At 36.3% G+C, this 20,283-nt stretch overlaps 1 pseudogene; it reads right to left on the minus strand.

The window, feature by feature from the left end:
- Positions 1-1,132: 1,132 nt before the first annotated feature.
- Positions 1,133-20,283, minus strand: part of LOC122738580 — a 47,209-nt pseudogene continuing 28,058 nt past the window's right edge.

The raw sequence follows: 20,283 nt of genomic DNA on the forward strand, positions 1-20,283 counted from the left end.
CTAAGACCTCCAAGCATAGATGAAAGTCTTTTAATGTGCTTAATTTGACCCAGAGGACATACTATCCATTAAAAAAACAAGGTCACTGGGGCAAGATATTTTACATTTATTTATTTTATTTAATTACAAAAAGCATGTCCAGAGGAAATACCTTTGGGAAAATTGATAATTTTGCTTGCTCAAATTAGCTACTAGTATTATTTATAAAGGGGTCACATTTAAAAATTTTGCAACACGTATACCTCTAAAGGAAAATTGTCCCTTTTTACTGCTTTGCAGATGTCTAAAAGTGCTATTTGTAGGAATGAGCAAAAAATCAAAATTAAATCTATACTAATCTACAAATAGGAGACAAAATATTTTATTATCTTCTTGATTTATTTAGAAAGCCTAAAATAATCATCAAATAACAAAAATGTGACAAGTCATATTCTAACAAAGTAGCAGGAGAAAAAAACTACAAAAAAGTAAAATGCAAAGGTGATGCTAATCAAAAAAGGATTTGAGACAAATATAATTCTTTTTCAAAATAACTAAAAAAACCCCATGAATTCTCTGGGAGTTATATATCAAAGATACCTAGATATCTTCAGGACTAGATTAAAAATTATTACAAAATACTTTACAAATAAAAGGAAGAAAAATGATATACTCATTGTTATACTTAGATTGAGCAACATAATGAAAATGGTCATTCTAATGAAACCAATTTAAAGATAATGTTTAATGTAATAACAAGGTTATTTTAATTAAGAGTAACAACAATTTTAGGCATCTCATTACTTTGGCCACAGTTCATTAAAATGAGCAAAATGGGAAGAGGAATTTAAGGACTAAAGACTGGAATACTAACACCTAAACAAAATTAAGAGCTGCTAGATCATTGCAAACTTTAGCAAGACATTTAGAAATACTACCACAAACTTCTTCTTCTTCTTCTTCTTCTTCTTCTTCTTCTTCTTCTTCTTCTTCTTCTTCTTCTTCTTCTTCTTCTTCTTCTTCTTCTTCTTCTTCTTCTTTTAGTTTTCAGATTTCAATGGTTTTGAAAAAAATCAAGGAAAAAGAAAGATGCAAAGCAAGCAAGAAGGCAGATAGGCTGACATTTTCATGTTAGAAGTGGGCTTTAGGAGAATCAAGCAATGCTGCTGACATTAGATGCAATCCTGGGCCACAAGTCAGCACAGTCCTTGGCAACAGGCCCAGTGATGGCTGAACCTTTTGTCTCACCTTTATTGTTTACTATGATCCCTACATTATCTTCAAAGTATAGGAACACACCATGTTTTCTCCAATATGACTTCCATTGCCTTATTACCACTGCTGGATGAACCTTCTTCCGGAGCTCTGGTTTCCCCTTTTTGACTATGGCTATTACCATGTCTCCCACAGCAGCTGCAGGAAGCCCATTCAATCTTCACTTAATTGCCTTCACAGAGATTATGTACAGGTACTCAGCACCTGTATTATCAGCACAATTGATGACAGCTCCCACTGGGAGACCCAATGAAATTTGGAACTTGGCTCCAGAAGACCCACCACATCCTCGCTTAGATATCTTGGCTCCTGGGAAGGAAAAAAGAACAAAATTATTATTCTTAATCAATAAAGGGAGAATGATAAGAAGTTCATCTAGAAAGGCTAGCAAAATGGGACCACTATAACATTCATCAATACGTGAAAAAAGCAACCTTTAAGAATAAAAGGACTCAAAGACATAAGAGGAGACATAAACTGATGTTTTTGAAAAAGGAGCCAGCGAGGAAGACAATTAATATTACAATGAAGAAAGATATTTCTGTTAAAGAATGATAAGAAAAGTCAAACATGATAGTGGAGGAGAAATAAATTATATTGAAAATGAAATTGTTTGAGAAGAAAGAAAAAGAAGATATTAATATGCAGTTTCAAATGAATTGAGTTGAAAGTATAATTTTCTTTAAGAATTATTTAATTCTAATTATTCCCTTGTCCCATGATTGAAACAAGAAACCTGACCAGAAAAAAAAAATGGATGGGGAGAAATTTAAAAATAGAGAAAAGGAAAAAAATAGACACAAAGAGTAAAAATGAAAAAAAAAGGTATTTCTAGCAATTAGGAGCCACTTAGCATAGGAACAAACAGATATTGAAGGAATAACCATTTGATAGTCTTGCTATATAACTCATATTCATAATTATTATTGCTGAGTCAAGAACAAGGCTGCTTAAATTATCTCAATCTCTAGTTCTCTGACAAGGTAGTTTACTGATTAAAGCCTATTAAAATAATTTCCACCAAAAATGGTTACTTAAAAAAAATGTTCAAACTAAATGGAATGAGCTTCAGCTTTATGAAAAAAAAAATCACTTAAGTAGAAAATCTCACTTCCCATGAGGTCTGAGAAGCACAGACATTAATTCATCTGGAAAATGTCAGGACAGAGACTAATGTTAACTTACTGATCCCACTAAAGCTATTTCTATTCCAATGGCTGTACTTACTGATTGGGTAATTTACTACACAGTAAAAAATTGTAGTGGGAAAATATATTTATGTACACACACATGTGTATACATATATACATATATATGCATGTATGCACACACACATATATATATATGTATATATATATATATATATATATATATGGAAACAAATGAATAGAATGAATACATGAATAAAGAAAGATTCAGGAACTATATTATTCTTAACATATTCCTAACCCAATGCACCATTTGAAAGAAGCATCAATCTGGATAATGAAAAGTTATGGCCCCAACAATAACAACCCTGAAAACATCCTAAAATATTATGATATTAAAATGAATCAATATGCATTTTTGAAAATGTATAATCCAGAAGAGGCACAAACCTGGCATAGTAGATAAAGGATTGCTCTTGAAATCAGGAAGATATGAGTTTATATCTTGCCTCTGACATATACTAGCTATCTGGTTAAAGAGAAATCATTGAACCTCTTAGTGCTTCCAAGCAGCTACCTAATATTATAAGTTATATGTGACTTGCACATCTGCATTAATGGTCAGTACTTTCACACTGGGAGTTCACTCCAATGAAGAAAAGTGAGGCCTGAACAGAAGAAAAAAATTAATTGTTCCATCTTGACATGCCCTCATTGTCAACATCTTGAATTTGAAATTTGAAAAATAATATACTCTCATAGTTCAGGCATATTCCTGTGTTGCTTATCACAGAGTAATGATGAAATCTTTCTTATATATTCTATGCTTTTCTTTCATTGCAAATTTAGAATTTAGAAGTATTTATTAGAAACAATAACAATAAAAATTATTCTTCCCACAAGGTTAAATATTTGTTTTATAAACAGGCTCTACATGTTCTTTCCTTGGCTTACATAATCCAAATACTCTGTTTGAAACATTTACATTTTATAAACCAACTAAAAGCTCAATTTATTTATTTTAAAATGAAGAAGGAAATATTGAGATGTCATTGTAGGCTTGTCTCTCTAATATCTGGGTATAACAACTATCCACCACAACCTGGTTCTTTAGTGACTATTTCAGTCAAGCCATGATGTTGCAGTTTTTGTGTATTTCAAATATTAAAATACGAGCCATCTCCAGGAAGAATTTGCATCTTGATATATGAGCATTAAACTGTTTTAATGAAACTAGTGTGCTACAATTTTTATTAACTGCATAAAATGCCAAATGCTTACTAAATATCATTTATATTGCTCTGTTAATCTTAATAAATAATGATTGCATTAGAGTATCAGCACTTTTTAAGAGAATATGAGATCTGCAGGGCCCTTAATTTAGCTAGAAAAAGATTGCAAAATCATTAGATGTTTTGAAAATATAACTGGAATCTTACTTTAAAGACACATAGGAAAAATATTTGAATAGACACTAGTGACTTCTCTGTTCATTAGCTTCAAAATAAAGTAGGAAATTCACATGGGGTAGGCACCATGGAATAATGGAGCAAAAAGAGAATACAAACATAATTCATAGAAAAGGAATTAAAACCAAAAAGAAGACCATTATCCTTCTCCTTAATAGTCACTTGTAAGTCTATAGCTTCCTCAAAGTTCTAGGAATAAATTTAAACTGGTTTAAATGTACATAAGCAATCATTGGTAGTGTTTAAACTTTATTTTTTTCTCCTTTGCATATTGAATTAAGGTCTCTATTTTCTCTATTTCCCTGTCTTTCTGTCTGTCTGTCTCTCTCATAGAGCCCAATCTCTAGAACATAAGTCTGAACTTTATAAATAAAACACATTATTCTGGATAGGGATAACATAACATGATGGTGAAAACCTGAATTTATAGACCCTGAATTATGACTTTGAATTATAATTTGAATGTTGTTTATCCTAGGCCATTAATTTTATATTGCATTAATATTGGTTTATCAGGTAGTCAGCATAAATTAAAGACTGGAAAGAGTTATTAAGCACAGGCATGTTATTCTAGGTGCAATAGTGGATGGTGTTAGCCCTGGAGTTAGGAAAACCTGAGTTCCAATCACACTCTATATGTCCTAGCTGACTGGCCCTGGGGAAATCACTTAAACATTTGTTGACTTAGGTCTAGGATTTAACTATTTAAAGTCAGAGAGCTTTTTGATCTGTATGGATGGTAACAACACACGTGCTAGAAACTCTCCAAGTTAATGAAATCAGAGATCCTTCACGCAAATTGTTTACATAGGTTATACTTTAGTTTATGTATAAAAATTTAAAAAGAAGATAGTAGTTACTCATTAAAATAACCACTTCTCATATCAACTATTAAAGCCAAAAGGGTTTTTTCAGTTTATGTGATCTAACAGTCACATTTTTCTGTTTAAGTTCAATCAACAAACTTTTTAAGCACTTAATGTGTGATAATCACTGTGCTAGGTATTGAGAATATAAAATAGAAAGAAATGAAAAGAATTAGTTCTTGGTTTTAAGGAAATTGAATTCTGCTTTGGGAATCAACATCTGTAGAGAAGAATAAATATGAAATATTTACAAATTTATATAGAATACACCCAGGAGGGTTAAAGTATTAAAATCCAGAGGATCAAGAAAATACATCAGTAGGAGATGGTGCAAAAGCTAGATATAAGCTACATATATCCATGTCTAAACCGACATTAACATTAACTCATATTAAAAGGAGGAAATTATAGGTCACTTTCCCATGTTTGCTCACTATTTCTTAGGCTCTTCGTTATTGTCTTTTTTTTTCCCTTTTATTGAAAACAAAGTAGAAATGAAATTATCTGAACTATACAGAGGCCTAGTTCAAATACAGTGTCCCAAAGGTCTCTCAGAATATTTAAGCCATTAAAGTCTAAACCTGATAAGATACCTTTAGGACATTGTGTATATAAAACTTAGTGTCATCCCCCAGTTGATAAATGTACAAGTATATGAATGCAAATTTAAAAATATCACAAATCAAACAACCATGTGAAAATTTGCCTAATAAAAAGAAAAAAAATGCAAGTTAAAACAACTGACCATTAACCTTACAACCAGCAAATTGACAAAGATGACAAACAATGGGAATGACTAGTTAATGCTGTAGGTGCTGTGAAAAGATGGGCCCATTCAAAATGTCTTGTTGGAACTGTGAATGAAATCCAAACCTTCTGGGAAATAATTTGGAATTGTGTGAAGGCTCTTTATTCAGAGATCACACTTTTAGACAGGGAGGATGGAGATAGAAAGGTTTCATATGCATAAAAAATTATCATAGTAATTTTTTCATCATAGCAAAGAGATACAAAAAAAAGTAGATGCACACTGATTGGGGACTAGCTAAACAAATGTTGGTACATAAATGTAATAAAATATAATTGTGCCTTCAGAAATTATGAATATGAAGAATGGCAAGAATATGGGAAGATATATGAACTAATATAAAGTCAATAGAAGCAGAAAACAATGATTACAATATTGTAAAATGAAAATAAAAGCCAACAAACAACCGAACTAAATAAAATGAAAACTATATGTAATTATAGTGAACAAGAGTGCTTTGGAGAAAAGAAGACAAGAGAATGTTTACTTCTCTTTGCAGATATGTTTTTGAGTATGAAACAATGAATATGTTGTCAGACAGAGTTGTTGTACTAGTTTTGTTGATTGCTTTTATTTTCATTTGTAAGAGGACTTTTGGTCATTCATCGATAACCTAAATTGGAATTAACTATGTGGGTGATTTCAGAGAACAGTTTCTGGGAGATAAGAGAACAGTAAACCAAGGACATATTATATTATCCTACCACTTGAAAACCGGAGTACAAACAGTCTCTTTTCATTGGATGGATGTGAACCAAGGTCTTCCTGACTTCAGGATCTGTGTCTTCCCCACTGTACCAACTAACATAGAATACAGTCTTGGGACCCTGGTTTCTCACAGCTTCAGTGTTGGGCTAGTGCCAATATCTAATCTGCAAGCCTATACTCCAAGGTCCCAAGACCTGCATTTCTGGGTCAGTGACCTTACTTCTTGCACCTAAACTAAAAAAGGTAAAACAAAAAAGACCAAAATCAAAAGCTCATTTCTCAGCTGAACTAGGGAATGGGGAAGGTTGTCCATAGGCCCATCCCCATATACTATGATATTTATTCAGAAAACTGCTGTGAATGAAGAAACTCTTCAGTCCTGGTATCTGCTAGAGAGAACAACTATAGCTCAGTTATGTAGCTTTAAAGACTTGGGCAATTCAGAATATATAGCCAATGGAAAGAGATTGCTTGTGCCCATCCAAGTGTTAGACCAGTGCTGAATGTCCATATCTTACCTAGTCTTCCAATCTTATAGAAGCAGGTCCCTAATATCTTGGTAAAATAATTATTTCCTTGAGCTTTATCTTGAGATGCTCCATTGGCCTAATCTACTTCAGGGTCCCATTGATCACTATGGTGTTATCTTTTGGCTAATTACTTAAGAGGAAAATGTGAAAGGCACAACTACATGGAAAAAAAAATCTGTGCAGTGAAATTCCTTTTCTCTAGGAATTAGATTTTTCCATTATGTTGTACTATTGTTTTGTTCAAATGTTTATAGTAATTTTAAAAAAATTCTCCAATATAAAAATTTTAAAAAAGAATCAGATTTGGGCAGCTAGATGGCGCAGTGGATAGAGCACCAGCCATGGAGTCAGGAGTACCTGAGTTCAAATCCGGCCTCAGACACTTAACACTTACTGGCTGTGTGACCCTGGGCAAGTCACTTAACCCCAATTGCCTCACAAAACAAAACAAAACTAAACAAAACAAAAACCAAAAAGGAATAAGATTTCTGTTTTTAAAATAACTAAGGTTCTGAAACCTTAATCATTGCTGATAGACTGAACAATATTTGAGATCATTTTTTCATTCAGCAACATATTTGCCTCAACAAATACACCTATAAATGTATGGAATAAGTAAGTTTTTATTTTAAGACTGATAGGTTTTTCTCAATTGCTTCTGTAAACTGAATCAATAAGCTGCCAATTAAGATAACTCACACCATTAAAAACTGCTTTTTCATCAAGTAAGGAGTTTGGGTCTGAATTATATGAACTACTACTTCAATTCTCTACTTCATTTTGCTTTTCAAAGTTTTTTTTTTCCAAACTCCCCAGAGTTCTCTTCCACTCCTTCATTACTTTCATAATATTAACAGCTACAGAAGAGAAATCTTTGCTATTATGCAGATCCATTTACTCTAAAGTTATCAATATCCTGCATACCCTTGAGTAGTAAGAATGAACCTTATACATGAGCAAGTCATAAGCAAATATCACTCAATAAACAAATGATGGTCAGAATACATATTTGGAGTAAAGGAAAATCATAGACAATTTGAGGTAGCTTCCCCAGGAGATAATAAGGCATTGGCAAGCCCATTTCAATCTCATGTCCATACTCTTACCATCCAGCCACTGGCTAACTGCTTTGATGTCTGTCTTCTGGTTTTGATTTCTTCTCCATTATTGTACAAAGTAGATCAAAATCAGACAATATGTCATTTGGAGTTATCAGGGTCAGCCTTATTCTATGTGGAAAAGATAACAGAAAACAATTGTCAATAATTTGGCAAAATGTGTAAAATTTTACATCTTTGATTGGATTTTAGCCATAGCAACATACCACCTCCACCACAGTGTTATAAAATTTGGAAACAGATATCTAACAGAAGGCTAACTGAGATTATGAAGAGACAACTGTTTGGCTCATTATAAAGTCAGATGTGTTCTTTGGCATTTGAGTGGACAGCAGAGACATTGACATTAACACATGGCTCATTAGGAGTGAATTTGAGCTTGGCCTTTTGCTGCACTTAAAACAAAATATCTAATATACAAAAGCATCTCCTTGAAAATGCCGATACGATCTCTTAAACATACAGAGCAGTGATTGAAAATGAAGTCACCGTACCTCTAGGCATTAGGCCATTAAAAGCCTAGTGCCTATCTTAAAACTCATAAGGAAAACAATGAAACAGCAAAAGATCATGTTCATTTTATCTTTCTTGTTCATGGTGACAAATACACTGACTTTTCTTGTCCCAGATAACTGTTTGTTATGTTCTAGGGCAGGTGGCCTTGTAGTGTCATTGTTGTGTCATGTTTCAAGTCTTCCATCGTAGTTAAGGGTTAGTAACCATTTCTATTATGTCTAGATTTTAAAACTCACTTGTTTCCATTTGCATCACATTGGAACTTGAGATATTAGGTAGTCACAATATTGTGCATGTTCAGCAGAACCCTCTTTGATGTTTAAAGCAGGATGACAATGTCTTTTGAAAGACATTAGTAAGCAATGACCACTTATTACCTAGAATGGCTTGTATAACTTAGAGTGTTAATCTCCTTTTCATTTTACTTGCTTGCTTGTTCAATTATGGGGAAAGTATTACTTTAGGCACACTAATTGGCTACTAATTGTATATGTGTTCATTTCAATTTTGACAGAAACTTAAGGCCAGAAAATTTAAGTGACTTCACCAAGTCAAAGAAGTAATTGGTTATAGAAGCCAAATTTGTTTTTTGGGGTTTTTTTTGTTTGTTTTGTGGGGCAATAAGGGTTAAAGGACTTGCCCAGGGTCACAAGCTAGTAAGTGTCAAATGTCTTCAGGTCAGATTTGAACTCAGGTCCTCCTGAATCCGTGGTTGGTTCTTTATCCACTGCACCACCTAGGTGCCCCCAGAAACCAAATTTGAATCTAAGTCCTCAGATTCCATATCCAGTACTATTTTTCTGCTATAGCAAACTGCCTCTCTATCAATCTGAATTATTTCCATTGACTTTAAATCGTTTCTATTTAGCACAGTTGAAGTCAAAGCCCTATTTAATTGATGCTACTATGAAATGGAAATGAAAAAAACAAGGACTAGTTAATAATTTAATTATATCCCAAACATATAACTTTTCAAAAAGTTAATTTACAGAAATCTATTTATCTTTCTTGACATTTACAATGCAGATTACTTATTTTATATATTTAGAGGTTTATATGTTAAGGCAAATAGATTTTTTTTAGTGAGGTAATTGGGGTTAAGTGACTTGCCCATGGTCACACAGCTAGTAAGTGTCAAGTGTGTGAGGCCGGATTTGAACTCAGGTCCTCCTGAATCCAGGGCCGGTGCTTTAACCACTGTGCCATCTAGCTGCCCCGATTTTAGAAGGAATCAGGACATCTATCAGACATTTCACAGTCAACCAGAAATGACTAAATAAGCCTTAATAGTCCCAGAAAGGGTATCCCAGAGTTGACTTTTTAAAATAATATTTTTTTAACTTTTAGATGATTAAAAAAGAAACCAATGACAATAAACATTTGAACAAAGCAACAACAACAGAATCATAAATAAATCAAATTCGTAGAAGCAAGAGAGTTCAGTGTTAAATTTGAAATGCTATATTTAATTCCCTTGGTGTTCAACACACTAGGTGTTTCTGAACAAGGAGTGATATTACATACTGCTTGTGATGCAACCCTAGGACAAAGGTAGGTTAACCAAGCATAGGATGGCATTTTTACTTCTCAAGTCACACAGTTAGTAGAGAATACTTTAAAATTAAGGCTAAATTTTCTTATTCTTTTGTTATGTTCCTGTTTCTAATGGCACATGTTGACATTAATTGAAAGAAACTAAATTGAGCCTAAAGGAAATCAGAAACAGTCCCCATTTGGTTTTTTTTGTTTCTTCCAGAAGACTTGTATTCCCAAAGTTCATATATGTCAGTAATTTGGAATTTCATATTCATTTTCCAATATAAATAGCATTACAGATAGTGGTTACTGTACCAAGTCAGTGCATAAAACCAATAATATCACTACTTAAGATTCATTCTAATGTTTCATTGTGGCAAGGTGACCTTGTGTTTTCAAAGACTATACAAGAAAAGTACACGTTTGGTCAGATCTTACCCAAGCTGGAAAGGCTTCAAGTACTGGCCCAGCAGGTAGACCCAGCAATGGATTCTGTGTCTGTTTGAGGAGGAGTACTCTAACAGGGTTTCAAGGGGATTATCACCAAAAGGTTGGCCACCAAATGATGATTTATTTCAGCCACAACTCATGAGGATTGTAGAATTGCTGTAATCTATACCTAAGGAAGAAATACCCATGTGGTGTCTCAGTTTCTCAATGTTTATTTTGATTCCCAGAATAAAAAAATCATAAACAGGCTTGCCTTGAAATCCCCAAAACATTTATTAGGGATAATATAAAAATGCATACACATGTAAAACTCAAATATGTGTTTATATATAATATTTGTATATCATATGTGTGTATATATGATGTGATATATGTATATATGATATGTGTATACTATTTATTAGGGATAATAAATTAATATACATGTGTATAGACAAATTTATACTATTATTAATAAATGTTTTATATATTAGATATGCATATATTCACATATTTCTGCATAGATACACTCATATATGTACACATGCACATGACAAAAACTTATAGGAGCATGTGTATGAATGCATGGATGTATAGATATTTGAAATAAATAGGTTTATAATACTCTGTCCATGTATTTTGAACTTGTTGATTCAACTTAATTGGATCAATGGGGGATTTGGAGAAAAGAATTTTCTTTCCTTCTTCATTGGTTGAGGCCTATCACTGAAAGTTTCATTTAACCAACTAATTTTGCCATTAGGTACAATAACTGAATGGGCCTATTATGTCTTTACAACAATGCAGATTGGCATTTTCTGTGGAACTTACAGTTTTTAAGAGCTATCCATAGCACTGAGAAGTGAAGTGACATATGCATTCAGAAAGGCAGTATGTGTCAGAGACTGAATTTGAATACAGATATTTTTTGCTCCCAAACCAGTTTTCTATACCTCACAGCACATAACTTCTCTATAATAATGGCATGAGTCATGTGAGCAAATGCTTATTGGTAAAACACAATGTATGAAAAGAATATTCAATGTTGCCAATGAACTTCAGGAAGGCTATTGGAATTCAGCTTCATAATGACTTGACAAAGGTGGGATCACTATTTTGCATGACACAAGATGTTTAGATTCACTGATATCAAACTGAATGTAACACCACAGAAAGATAAACTAGAATGGGAGGAACTTGCACAAATAAGGAATATCTGGGGGACTCCTTACTCTAGATGGAAGATGCAAGAGCATCAATTTTACCAGGTCACATGAGAAGTATAATTGTAATGCCATGAAAGATTCTTTATGTTGATTGAAAAGTTCATGGCTTTTCATTGAATCAATTTAAGAATTTATTAAGAGCCTACTATGTGGAAAAGACAGTGAACTCTCAAACTCATGACACAATTGCCTCAAAAACAACCAAATAATTCCATAGGAAAATGCCTGGAGCAGCAAAACTCACAGAAGAATGTGCTGAAATCATCTTCTAACCAAGAATGGCTTGGAAGGTCAGAAGAAGGAGGGAGCTGCTGTGCTGATACAGGAGTGGAGCCTAACCCCACAGTCACCCTGACACAGATCCAGTCCCAGGAAGGCCTCACCAGTGAAAGAAACCCCCACAGCCTCTGAATCAGCTGAAGCGCCAGGGTCATCTGGAACTGAGCTCACAGTCTGCTGAGAGGGCTGAGCCCTAGGCAGGAGGGAAACAACAGGGGTCTATGCTGGTGCTGAGGCAGAACTTGCGTTTTTCACCCCTGCTGGGAACCAGCACTGCTTGAGTAGTAGTGGCCCAGGTGGGGGAGGGGCACAGGCTCGTCAGAGCTAACAACCACAACACACAAAGGTGGTTGGTTAGCAAGTTGGTCTAGGGTCATCTTCTGACCAGGGAACAGGCCAGGAAAGTGAAGAACCTGATCCTCCTTTAATCATACCACCTGGGACTACTGAAGCTTGGAATACTGAATCCTGGAAACAGTGCCACACTTTAAGGAGCTAAAAGTCAAGTAAAAGTAAGGCAAGATGAGCAGACAGAGAAAGGTGAGGACCATAGGAAGTTTCTTCAGTAACAAAGAAGACCGAGGTACACACTCAGAGGAAGATGTTAACATCAGGGACCCTATATCTAAAGGTTCCAAGAAAAATATGAATTAGTCTTTGGCCATAGAGGCACTCAAAAAGGACTTTGAAGATAAAGATAGAGAAATAGAGGAAAAAATTGAAAGAGAAATGAGGGTGATGCAGGAAAGACATGAGAATAAAGTCAACAACTTGAAAAGCCAAATAGAAAAGTTCTCTGATGAAAATAATTGCCTAAGAATTAGGATTGAACAAATGGAAGCCAGCGACTTTATGAGAAACCAAGGCATGATAAAGCAAATACAAATGAATAAAAAAAAAAAAATAGAGGGCAATATGAAATATCTTCTGGGAAAAACTGGTCCAGGAGAGATAATTTGAAAATTATTGGTCTACCTAAAAACCATGATCAAGGAAAGAGCTTAGACATTGTAACAATTGGAATGACGCCACCTGCTGGAAACTTACTGTCGCAAAGTGCCACGATGAGGTGAAGGCCTCTGAGGGAAAGCCATGTGGTCAAGGTCCTTAGTGTCAGGAAGTGACCTTTGCTCGTGAGTACCGTCTATCAAGGCTACCAGCCAATCAACTTGAGGAGCCTCCCATTTCTGGGAGGAGGACATGAAGTAGGAAGCGGGTACTGGCAGAGGGGTTCTGTCTCTTTTGGTTCCTGACCTCGCCATGGTGGGTCAGATGATAGAGTCTGGTAGAAATAGTTAGATTTTTACCTTTCTCTCTGATCCTAATGCTCTTTAATAAATACTTAAACAATTAAATACTCTTGCTAAATCTTATAATTTATTGGTAACCACTCATTAGATTTTAGATAGATTAGCTAGAATTTTAGCCCCTTACAACATCATCTTCCAAGATATTCTTAGGGAAAATTGCCCTGAAATTCTAGAAGCAGAAGCTAAAATAGAAACTGAAATAATCCTCTGATCACCTCCAGAAAGAGATCCCAAAAGGAAAACTCCTAGGAATATTATAGCCAAATTCCAGAGCTCTCAGGTCAAGGAGAAAATATTGCAAGCTGCCAAAAAGAAAGAATTCAAGTACTGTGGAGCCCCAGTCAGGATAGCACAAGATCTAGCAGCTTCTACATTAAAGGACCGGAGGGCATGGAATATGATATTCCAAAGGGCAAAGGAAATGGGATTACAACCAAGAATAACCTACCCAGTAAAACTAATCTTAATCTTTCAGAGAACAAAAATGAGACTTTAATGAAAAAGAGGACTTTCAGATATTCATGATGAAAAGACTTGAACTGGATGGTAAATTTGACTTTCAAATACAAGACCCTAGAGAACCATAAAAAATTGGAGCTGGGGGACATACCTGGGATCTTACAGTGGGTGACTGTCTTGTGTCTGAGGCTGGGTTTTGGCTGGGATTCCCCCTGGGTCCAGGGGTCATGATTTGTCCACTGTGTCACTTAGCTAGGTGATGACATTTTTAGGGTTAAATTGAGGGGTGAAGGGAATTCACTGGGGGAGGGGGAAGGGCAGAGGTGAAATCCTACATGAAAGAAAAAGGAAAAAGCTTATGGAGTGGGTGAAGAGATGGGAGAGGAGCAGGGCAGTAAATGAATTTTAAACTCATCACAAAAGGCTCAAAGACCTTAAACTCATCAGAGCTGCCTCCAGGAGGGACTAACAGACACACCCAACTGGGTGGAGTAATCTATTTAATCTGGGCAGTAAATGAGCCTAGCACTCATCAGAATTGGCTCAAAGACCTCAATCTCATTAGAATTGGCTCAAGGAGGGAATAAAATACACACTCGATTGGGTGTAGTAATCTCTCTAACCTTGCAGAAAAATTGGAGGGGAAGGAGATAAAGAGAGAAGGGCAAAAGAAAGAAGGGCAGAGTGGGGGAGGGGAAAGACAGAAGCAAATCCCTTTTGAAGAGTGATAGAATGAAAGAATATGGATAAGAGGATAAATATCATGGGGAAGGGAATAGGATGGAAAGGAAACAGTTAACAATAGTAATCATGAAAAAGAGAAAATGGGGGAAAATTGTACAAAAATATTTATATCCGAATTAAGGGAATGTCCATCAATTGAGGAATGACTGAAGAAGTTATGGTATATGGTTGTGGTGGAATGGTCTTGTGCTATAGGAACTGACAAACAGGATGATCCCCCAAAAACCTGGAAAGTCTAATTAACATCAATGTATAGTGAAGTGAGCAGAGCTGGGAGGACATTGTGCATAGTGACAGCAGTATTGTTCAATGAGCAATTGTGAATGACTTAACTACTCTCAGCAATGCAATGATCAAAGACAATCCCAAGGAACTAATGAGGAAGCTTACTATCTACCCCCATGGAAAGAACTGATAAAAAGAACACTAGTGGATTGTACATATGTAACCTGGTTACAATCTTGTGGAGGGGGGAGGAAAGGGAGGGAGGGAGGGAGAAAAATTTGGAACTCTAAATCTTATGAAAATGAATGTTTAAAAGTACCCTTACATGTAACTGGAAAAAAATAAAATAAATGTTTATTGCTTTAAAAAAAAAGCCTACTATGTGCCAGTCACTCAGCTAGGCTCTGGGGATAAAAACATAAATAGTAAAACAATCCATTTATTCCTTAATGTAGTAGATTCTACTACTAATATAAGCCAGCAATTTTTTAAAAAACAATTAAAGGCCTTATTTGCCTAGAACGGCAGGAAGTTAAATGACTTGTCCATGATCACATAGTCTATATAAGTGAGAGGGAGAACTTGAACCAAGGTCTTCCTATTTTAAAGCCATCACTCAACAAGTGTGCACATATGTACACATGTGTGTTTATATATATTTGTGTGCACACACACATATACATGAACATACACTAGATATGTATATATGTTTGTGTATCTGTGTGTATATATACATATAAGTGTGTGTATACACATACACATATATATGTATATGTATATGTATATGTATATGTATATGTATATATATATATATATATAGAGAGAGAGAGAGAGAGAGAGAGAGAGAGAGAGAGAGACAGGATAAATACAAATAAAAATAGATAAACCTATAGTAGTTATAGTGTGTAAGGGAGGAATTGAGGGCATCAGGAACAATTTCGTGTAGAAGATGGTGGTAGAAGGAAGGGAGGGGTTGTATATGACTAACTCATGTGAGGAGGGAATGCATTCCAGAAATGAGGGAAATAACAATATAAAGGCAAAAAGAGATAGGATATAGAGTGTACAGTGTGCAAAGAAGAGAGAAAACCAATATGCCTAGTTCTGCAGAATATAGGTAAGTAATGTACTATGAGATTGAAAACACATGCTAAGGCTAGCTTGTAAATTATTTTTTTTTTTCAGGGAAATGAGGGTTAAGTGAGTTGCCCAGGGTCACACAGCTATCAAGTGTCTGAGGTTGGATTTAAACTCATGAATCCAGGGCCAGTGCTTTATCCACTGTGCCACCTAGCCGCCCATTCTAATTGCAATTGGCAACATAGGATTCGATCTCCAAGGAAAATCTGGAGCTAGTTGTATAGTTCTGTGAATAGAGATAATAATTAGAAGGAATAATTAAATTCAAAACAGTAAAGACTTCACCAAGAGAAAAAAGTGAATGAGAAGTGTTTAATAATTCTCTCTCTCTCTCTCTCTAACACTATAGCCCTACATGTGTACAATTACATGAGAAAATTATAAAAAATAAATTTATGGAGCAGCTAGGTGGTGCAGTGGATAAAGCACTGGCCTTGGATTCAGGAGGACCTGAGTTCAAATCCAGCCTCAGACACTTGACACTTCACTAGCTGTGTGACCCTGGGCAAGGCACTTAACCCTCATTGCCCTGCAAAAAAATAAAAGGGAAAAAAAAAAGAAATTTATGTTTCAAGTTTTTCATCCACATGTAGCAATGGGGTATCGTGTGGCTCACAGTGAAGCAGAATAGACATCTTTAGGTTTTTTGTTTTTTTTTTCCCCATATCCTTCTTCAAGGGAGACTTAATATCCTGTCAAGAGGAGAAACACAATGTTTGGGCCAGAAGTTTCACTACTCTGTTCTCCCAATTGTGGTAAAAAGTTTTAACAGTCGGTTAGATAATGGAGAGACGCCAGTTTTTTTTAGGACCACCCTTTTGGGGAGGAGACCAACAGCGTGAACTACACACACCAGTCCGCCTGCGACGCACGCCAGATTGCCTGCTGAGCACTTGACTTCCGGGGTGCGAGCTTAAAAGGCAAGGAGAGAACAGAAGTGGGGCCTTTTTTCCTGCTCCGCTGGTCTCCTGGCTGCGCTGCACAGACAGACACGGACTGGAGTTTGACTCGGCCCGGCTCTCGGTTAACAGCACACGCTTGACTCGGTCTCTCTCCCCAAAGGTGGCCTTCCGCTTTTGGTGAGTTTTATACGGAATATAGACTAAGCCTAGACTTAAGACGATTTGTATTGTATTTCTACTTTCCTATCCTTCTAATCAACATCACCTTGTGACTACCATACAATAAAAGCTCTATCTAGAAAACCAGAAGCTTCTTCCATTTACTAGTCTGGGAGATAAATTAAGGGAAAGGTTAAGTAGGGTAGATTTATGATCTAATATCCAATTTTAATCTCACACAAGAAAGAATGGGGTGCTGGGCTAAAATTATATCTACCTGTTTCCTTGAATGTTATTAATCTAGAGATGTAAATTTTAGTTCAGTCTAAATGCATTAACTCTGGGGAAAAGAGGACCCCATGCTAAGTATTCAAGTCTTGACTTTCTTCCCATGGAACACTAGTTTCACAATAAATACACATATAAGTGTTCAGTTATCCAACTTGGTAGTAAAACAGAAAGCAGATAAATTCTACAAACAAACAAACAAACAAAAAAACAACAAAAGTCAGCTCTCTAAGAAACTTAACATTCTAATGGGTAAGCCAACATGTAAATAATCAAATAGATGCACATTACTTATAAAGTTGATGGAAGGTAAACTTGTAGGGTTAGTCAGTCAGTGAACAAGCATCCCTTAAGCAAGACATGGAATCTAAAAATTGGAAGGGAAGAGGTAGAGCTTTCAAGCAGGAAACACTGCCAGTGTAAAGGGAAAGGAATAGGAGATAGAGTATGTAGTACAATCAATAACAAGTAGGCTATTATGGCTAGATTGTACAGTGCATAGAGAGGAATTAAGAAGTCTGGGTAGGTAGTGGGAAATCAGGTTGTGAAGGACTTTGAACATGCAGCAAAAAGGGGTGGAGCCAAGATGATGGAGGAAAGGCAATAATTTCTTGGAGCTCCCCACACAATCATGAAAAAACCTCTAACTAATGTCATAAGACAATTCCTTTAGCAGCAGAACCCAAAAACGGATTGCGTGAGATCATTTTCCTGCCAAATACAGATTAAAAGGTCAGCAAAAAAGTTCTGTTTTTCTGGGGTGGGAGTGGAGCTCAGCCCTCTGGCAATGCCATGCATATCCAGCCCTTTGATGGCATAGACAAAGATCCAGCCCCAGGCAAGCCTCATCAGAGAAACAGACCCCTAGAGCCTCTAAATAGATTGCAGTGGAGGCATCTTCTGTAACTAAGCTCATGGTCTAGTGAGAAAGCTAAGAAAAGAGGCTAGATTACAGCTGTCTCTGCTGTCGCTGAGGTGGAACTCGATTGTTTTGCCTGTGCTGGGAATCAGGAAACAGTCTTGAGTGGTGGCCCAGGCAGGGGAGGGACGTAGTCTCCCCTGAGCTAGCAACCACAGTGAAATAGATTTTTTTGTTTCCTTATTAAAGAACAAGGAGGCCTGGCATTACTTACAGACCAGAGCACAGGCCTGGTGAATTACATAACGTGCCTCTCCTTAAATCATACCACCTAGGACCCCCTGAAGCTTGGGAGATTGCATTCTGGAAGTAGAGCCCCACTTTAACAAGGAGTTAAAAGTCAAGATATAAGCTAGCAAAATGAACAGACAGAAAAGGATGTGGACCATAGAAAGTATTTTTGGTAGTGTAAAAAAAAATTAACTTAACTCTAATCTGTAAATTTTATAACTGTGGGCTACTGAAAAATTATATGTATATGAAAATCATATGTACATGAAAAATTATAAATGGGCTGTAAGTCCTGCCATGGCCCATTAAAATGTAAAAATATTTTAACTAAATGGTGGACTTTTGACTGGCTATTTGACTGCATTTAGCTGGTAAAGCTATAGCTGGCTATTAGCTGCCTAAGCCAGTCTGCAAGGGCCTGTTCCTTCCCCCACAGACTGATAAGAAAAAAAAAAAAAGGATTAAAATGCCTATTTTAATTAAAGCAAATATGGGGTTTATTTAGGTGAATAAACTTAGAGCTAAATGTAGAAACAAGGATGACAAAAGTAAAATACGACCTGTCAACCTTTCTGTCACCTCTCACCTATGGGTGTGCTGGCCGCTGCCTCTGTGGCCTGCAGCCACACCTTGCTCAGACAGGTTTTCCTTCAGTCCTCTCCAACTTTCTCAGTCCCATGCTTCTTTTAACTCAAAAGCCCCTGCTTCACTGCTCCACTCCTTTCTTCTAACTCCAAGCCCCCTTCTCTTTGTTGACCCCCCCTTTACGTCTTCTCTACTTGCTCTCTCAGTCCCCCTTTTTCCTTCTCTCCTCTCCACTGTGGCGACCCCCTTCTTCTGGCATCTCTCTGCCTTCTCACTAGCACTTTCTCCATCCCCTCTTTCTGTCCTGTCACGACCCCGAGCATCTCTCTTCTTCTCTCACCCACCGCCCAGTATCTCTACTTCCCAGGTTATATATATATATATATATATATATATATATATATATATATATATATATATATATATATATATATATATATATATCCCTTCTCTGCCCTCAAACCTTGGGCTCCCTACACCGCCACACACACCAAGCCAATTTACTGGCTGCTTAGTGCTGCACTGGGGGTTCAAGTGAGCCTTGCGTACCATACCCAGGGCTCAAAGGACCCTTACCCTCCTGCTCTTCACCCTGGACCTCAGAACAGGACATGCCCAGGGCCGCTGCAGGTGCTAGCTAAGCATTTCTGGGGTAGGTGCCCTCAGGGCGGAGTGTGTTGGGACTTTCCCCAGCCGCCTGGGGGGCTTCTCAGCTCAGACCGCTAAAGCAGAGCCGGAGGGGCACCAACCCATCTTACACAGAGAAAAACCCTGAGGGCCTAAGGCTTTTTAATCTCACCCCAAAGGCAGGGTCTCCAGATCACAATAAATTCCCACAGTAGCAAGGAAGATCAAAATACACCCTCAGGAATAGGAAACACAGTCAAAATTCCTATATCCAAAGTTTCCAAGAAAAAGATTAATTGGTCTTAGGTCATAAAGGTTTTTTGTGTGCTATGTTTTGTACAACTGCACACTTGTAACTTACATTGAATTACTTGAGTCTGAAGTGGGGCATAGGGAGGTAGGAACAGAATTTGGAACACATTTTAGAAATCGATGTTAACAATTTGTTTTTACATGTAAGGTACAGAAAATTCTAAATAAATAAGTAATAAAAGTTAAAAGATTTTAAAAAGTACAGCAAAGAAACTTATATTTGATTCTGTGGGATACAGGGAGACAACTGAAGTTATTAAGTCAGGAGGTGACATGGTCAGACCTCCGCTTTAGAAAAATCACTTTGGCAGATGTGTGGAAAATTGATTAGAGTTGTGAGAGACTTGAGGCAAGAAGACCAACTGGATGAAAATTATAACAGTTCTGATGAGAGTTAATGGCCTGAATAAAAGAGGTATTTTGAAGGTAGAAACAATTTTGGTTACTAGTTATCTATGAGGGGAACATATTAGAAAAGAGTTGAAGATTGTCAAG

The sequence above is a fragment of the Dromiciops gliroides genome, chromosome 2, assembly GCF_019393635.1.
Source record: "Dromiciops gliroides isolate mDroGli1 chromosome 2, mDroGli1.pri, whole genome shotgun sequence".
Classification (NCBI taxonomy): domain Eukaryota; kingdom Metazoa; phylum Chordata; class Mammalia; order Microbiotheria; family Microbiotheriidae; genus Dromiciops; species Dromiciops gliroides.